Source organism: Mus caroli, unplaced genomic scaffold, assembly GCF_978045245.1.
Source record: "Mus caroli unplaced genomic scaffold, Mus_caroli_1 scaffold_6, whole genome shotgun sequence".
NCBI lineage: Eukaryota > Metazoa > Chordata > Mammalia > Rodentia > Muridae > Mus > Mus caroli.
This window is the reverse complement of record NW_028227261.1, coordinates 7200665-7206585: the sequence shown is the minus strand read 5'-3', so window position 1 is coordinate 7206585 and position 5921 is coordinate 7200665.

Here is a 5921-nt window from a genome sequence, read left to right as displayed (position 1 = left end):
CACTTGGCACCTCCGGAGGTCTTAATCACTCCAGTCCCCCTCATTACCTCAGCAGCGTCTCCCTATGAAAATCACCTACATTGCTAGGATGGTGGTGAACATCTTAGGCTGAGGCAGGGGGATAGTGAGCTCAAGGCCAGCTCCGGCTACCTGAGCCAAACGGTCTCAGAAAGACAAAATCAGTGACTATCACCTCTCAGCCAGTCCCCACTCTGTGTCCCCTACATGCTATCTCGTGCTGAAGCGGTCAATTCCCAGGGCTAGTGAACAGTACTGTGGTGACCTGTGGAATTTGAGAGTATCAAACTCTGAAGCAGGTTATTGCAGGATGCCGGCCAACTTTCCAACTGATGGCGCAGGAGCCCAGAATGGCCACTAGGTGTCATCATTGTTCCACTATGATCAAAGTCAGGGCTGCCTGGTTGTAATATTTGTAGTTAGCAGAGCGTGTTGGCTTTGTTCCCTCATGATCCTAGGCGCTGGCTTTCTGTCCATCTCCCCATGTGAGGCCCACTTCACAAGCAGAAATAGCTACAGGGACAAAAGAGTTCCTCACAGGATTAAACTGTTTGCAAGTGGGTAGAGGCCAGATTTGCTCCTGAAGAACCAAGCTCTTATAACCTCTGCTCACTTCCCAGCATCCTTAGCACACATAAGACACTAAAGACTTCCTGAGCCCCTTTTAGCTGCATTAACAGGAAACCAGCTCAATTAAACCTCTTTTTTTTTTTTTTTTTTTTTTTTTTTTTTTTTTTTTTTTTTGGTTTTCCCGTACACTGAACTGAAAAGTACGGATTTGGAAAGCAGTCTCCATTAACAAATAGCAAGTCAGGATTTCCTGCTTGTCTCTCTCACCACTGGGGAAATGGCACCTAGCACATAGTAGGTGTGCACTTCATGTGACAAACGACTGAGAGACATTTATGTACAAATATCTGGTCTGTACATAAGGAGAGGGCCGTCTCATTGTCCGGCCCCTGACATCAGTTTGCCAGGATTCAGGCTCCTGGTATGTTGGTTGGACAGCTTCACCTCCTCTGACCCATGTGACAGTCCGAGATGATGATACCGCTGAGTTCAGACAGAGCAGAGGACTAACAAAGTCACTCAACAGGTGGAGCACTTAGGCCTGACACACACTGTCTTACATATGTGACCTCAGGAAATCCCAGGCGAGGCACACATTTCCCATCTCAGCCACATCTCCGAGTTTCCTCTCTAGGAGAGGTGTGTTTTGACAAGTGGTATTTTCTTTCTCTTTCCCTTTTTCTTTTTTTTTTTGGTTTTTCGAGACAGGGTTTCTCTGTGTAGCCCTGGCTGTCCTGGAACTCACTTTGTAGACCAGGCTGGCCTCGAACTCAGAAATCCGCCTGCCTCTGCCTCCCGAGTGCTGGGATTAAAGGCGTGCGCCACCACGCCCGGCTTCTTTCCCTTTTTCTTCCCTTCTTTTTTTGAAACAGGGTTACTCTATGGTCCAGGATAGACCCAAACTGGGGGATCCACCTGCCTCTGCTTCCCCAGGGCTGCTACCTCGCTGGCGGATGGAATTTTCTGAAGATTGCAGAATGTGTGCTATTGACAGGCACTTCTGGTCTGAGATTGTCCAGTTATCACCTCTCTCTCTCTCTCTCTCTCTCTCTCTCTCTCTCTCTCTCTCTCTCTCTCTTCCCCTCTCCTCCCTCTCCCCCCTCTCTGTTTTTGTTTTTTTGTTTGTTTGTTTTGTTTTTTTGAGAATGTTGTCTCCTGCACCTCAAACTGGCTGTATAGCTCAGGTTGATCTTAAACTTTGCTTTTTAAATATCTTCTTTTATGTATATAGGGGTTTTGCCTGCATGTATGTGTGCCTTGTCTGTTTGCCTCTGACTCTGTGCCATGGAGGTCAGGACAGGTCATTGGATTCCCCAGGCTCACACATATCTTTTAATACCAGCACTTGGGAGGCAGAAGCTGTCAGAACTCTGTAAGTTCAAGGTCAACCTGGTGTACTCTGTTGATCCAGACAGCCCAGGAGTTACACAGTGAAACCTTGTCGTTTAAATAAATAAATAAATAAATAAACAAACAAACAAGCAAGCCTAGGCTAGGAGGCCACAGGCTCTGGGGAATACCCACCTCTGTTGTTTTACTAAGCAAACATGTGGAAAACCTAAGTATTTATGTGTATACCCATAAGGGCGATGCTCTCGGCCTTGGCCAGACAGGCTTCTTCTGCAGTGCACAGTTGTGGGATTGTGAAAGGCGGCCTGTTTTCTGGTTCTGTTTTCTGGAGCTAGGTTCAAACTCCAGAGACCCAGCAAATTAATCTGCAGGACAGAAGGCCCGTTTGCCATGTTCCCAAACATAGGCTCCTGGCAGGAGGACCCAGCTCCATAATTCTGCGGCCATCAGTCATGTAGGCTGCCTTGACTCCACCTCCACAGTTACCTGGCAGCAGCAAGGTAGCCCAGTCCAGTATAAAAGGAGCCGCTTGGCCCCTCCTCTCTCTCTTGCTTTTCTTGCTTCTCTTGCTTTCTTCCTAGCCCTCTTGCTCTCTCTTCCCCGCTTCTCCCCTCTCTCCGTGGCCATGGCCGGCCTCTACTTCTTTACTCTTCTCCCTCTCTCTGCCTCTCTACAATAAACACCTAGAAACCATGGTCCATCTCTTCTCATTAGGATCCGCTGGGCTAGAGCAACGGAGCAGTTTTCCTCTAAAGGCCTCTAACCTCCCTCCAGGAGGCCTTCCTGCCCTCTAGCCACAGCAGCCAGCCAGCCCAAGCCGCCCAAGCTAGCCAGATTCTCGCCTGCCTAGAAACCACCCAGAACCTCCCCCCTGCCCCTTCTCCCTTCGGCCCTTGGGTTGACAGAGCTGCCCCCCTCAGGACCCCCACTTTGTTCTCATATCTTCCGCGACATCCAGCGGTGTCTGGGGTGTCTGAGAACCTATTGTCTCTGGCCTCCGTGCGTCCCAGGGACCCCAGAGCTGACTCTCCCAGCCGTCTGTGGTGCCAGACTGCGCCTCCCCCCACCCCACCTCCCAGTGGGGTCCAGTGGCCTAACACTGCGGGACACCTGTCCGGCCCGACTGCGGTTCCGTGGGATCCCCAGGCAGTCTCCCGTGTCTGCCCGTCCAGAGCCCCAGCACTTGGTGGGACTCTGTGTGGGACCAGTTATCTCTCCCACTCCCTTTATTTCCCCACGCTCAGCGCCCCGCAGGCAGCAGTTGATTCAGAGATTCCTAACTAGCAAAGAGTTACTGTAGATGTGGTATGGCCTTACATCTCTAACCCTAACCTCAGGAAGTGCAGGCAGGAAGATAAGAATAAACTCAACGCCATCCTCAGCTCCATTGTGAATCTGAGGCCAACCTGGACCACTCGAGTAGTTTCCGTTTCTTTTTTTGTTTGTTTTGTTTTTTTCTTTTTCGAGACAGGGTTTCTCTGTGTAGCCCTGGCTGTCCTGGCACTCACTTTGTAGACCAGGCTGGCCTCGAACTCAGAAATCCACCTGCCTCTGCCTCCCAAGTGCTGGGATTAAAGACGTGGGCCACCATGCCCAGTACACAAAATAGTTTCCTGACCTCAGGTGGTCAGCCTGTCATCCCAGTGCTGGTTTGGGAAGCAGAGGCAGAGTGAACCAGAGTTCTAAGTTAGCCTGGCCTACATAAAAAGAGACTGAAAAAAAAATTAACAAACCAGAAAACCCGCCCCTCCCCATCCCCCACTGCACTTCCTTCTCTTGCTGGCTTGTATTGCAGGGATCCTCTGGCCTTGTGCAAGGTGAGCTCTACTGCTGAATCACACTACCAGACCAACAGGTTTTCTGCTGGTGCCTTCTACCTAGAGGAAGGTAAGGGTCTGACATAGGGTCTTGGTATGTGTAGGCTGGCCTTGAACTCTCCACCCTCGGGCTTCTAGCTCCTCATGTCCAGGCCACTTTACACACTATGGCACGAAGGTGAAGACCAGGGGTCGGCTTTCAGGAGTCTCTTCCTAAGCCTCTTCCTCTTGGGCCCCAGAGACCAAGCTCAGATGGTCAGGCTTGGCCCCGCCCCCCCTGAGCCATCCTGCTGCTACCAGTTAGAGCTTGCTCCTGGGTCCATCATGCTTGGCAAGTACTAAACCACAGTTAGTAAGAGCTGGGTTGGATTAGAGCCCATGCAAACAAACAAACAACAAAAAATTAACCACAGACCATCGGGCACCTGAAATCTTGGTGCTATGGGAGGTGGCAGGGGCACCTAGCTGAATTGGGTGAGCTTCAGGTGACGGTGAGAGACCTCATTTCAAAAACCCAATGGACTTCCACATTTGTGAGCATGCTCATGAACACACGTGACAGTGCCTGGCTGCATAAGGGAGGAAATGCTATCAGGACAGCTCTAAATTCAGGCCTAACGACACACAGCCCTGACAAGATTGTACACTGGTCCTCTGGCAGTTTTGCTTCTTGGTTTCTTTTTCTTTTCTTTTCTCTGTGTAGGCCTGGCTGTCCTGGAACTCACTTTGTAGACCAGGCTGGCCTAGAACTCAGAAATCTGCCTGCCTCTGCCTCCCAAGTGCTGGGATTAAAGGCGTGCGCCACCAGTGGCCAGCACTTCTTCTTTTGTGTGGGCTTGTGTTGATTCATATATGTGCCCAAAAAAATGGACACCAACCAAGAGCTTGTTGGAAATGCAGAATGTGGGGATAGACCCCAACGAGCACTTTCTCACACTCTCCAGGGGGGCGCCACGATGGTGGGGTAGCATGAGAGCTCCAATCTGTTATTTATTTATGTGTATGAGTACATTGTAGTTGTCCAGATGGTTGTGAGCCTTCATGTGGTTGCTGGGAATTGAACTAAGAACTCTGCTCACTCCAGCCCAAGAATTTATCTATTATTATATGTTAAGTACACTGTAGCTGTCTTCAGACACCCCAGAAGAGGGCATCAGATCTCATTACAAATGGTTGTGAGCCACTATATGGTTGCTGGGATTTGAACTCAGGACCTTCAGAAGAGCAGTCAGTGCTCTTAACTGCTGAGCCATCTCTCCAGCCCCCCAAGCTGTTTTAATTAGCATACCTATTGTGTGCTACACACAGGACACTGGCCAGAGGCCTTCTGAACACTTGACAGTGAACCCACCACCAGTACAGCACATCCCTGGTACAAGGCAGACCACATCCGCACGGGCGTGGAATACCAAGTGCTATCGCTTTCATGGAGACTCTCACCACGGTTAACAGACCATGGGCAGGAAATGATACTCCTGTTAGACAGCTGGTAAGAAATGGGGCTGGGTTACAGACGTGATCCTACCTTCCATGGCTTCTTGGAGGGTGAACTAGAAAGGGCTAGCGTTCATCCTTGCCGACCCCTGGCTTGCTCACCCTCAGGCCTCTCCTCAGAATCCCCTCTATTCTCCAAGTAACCATCTGCCTTAGAGTAAGGACAGCAGGCAAAGGAGCCTGTACATGGGGCTGGGGCAGGTAAACCCTGGTGGCCCTTAGGTCTAGGAAGGTTTAAGAGTCAATTTGGCAGTGTGTAGGGATGCACTCTCTACTCCAGGGGGCTTGAGGCAGGGGGATCATGGTTCTCAAATAACCAAACACAGGGTTTGATGTTAGCTGCTTTTCCGTGTCGGCTCTGCCTTCCCCAAGAGCCTCTGAGGCTCGAGTCAGAGACAGAGGAGGTCCCAGCTGTCCAAACAGACGCCGTTTGCTCTGCTCTGCTCTGCTCGCAGGCCACTGTTGGGACTGACTCTAAATCAGTCCAGAAAAAGCGTCACAGAGCAGAGTTCCCTGCTGGCCTAACAGTGCGATGGCCCAAGGCCAGGTAATGCAATCAGTAAGCGAGACAGATGAAAAGCCTCAGGGACAGACTGACCGCATTGAAAGCCCCATCACAGAGCAGGGTGGGACCTCCAAGGATCGGTGCAGGAGAAGAAACAAAGAAACCAA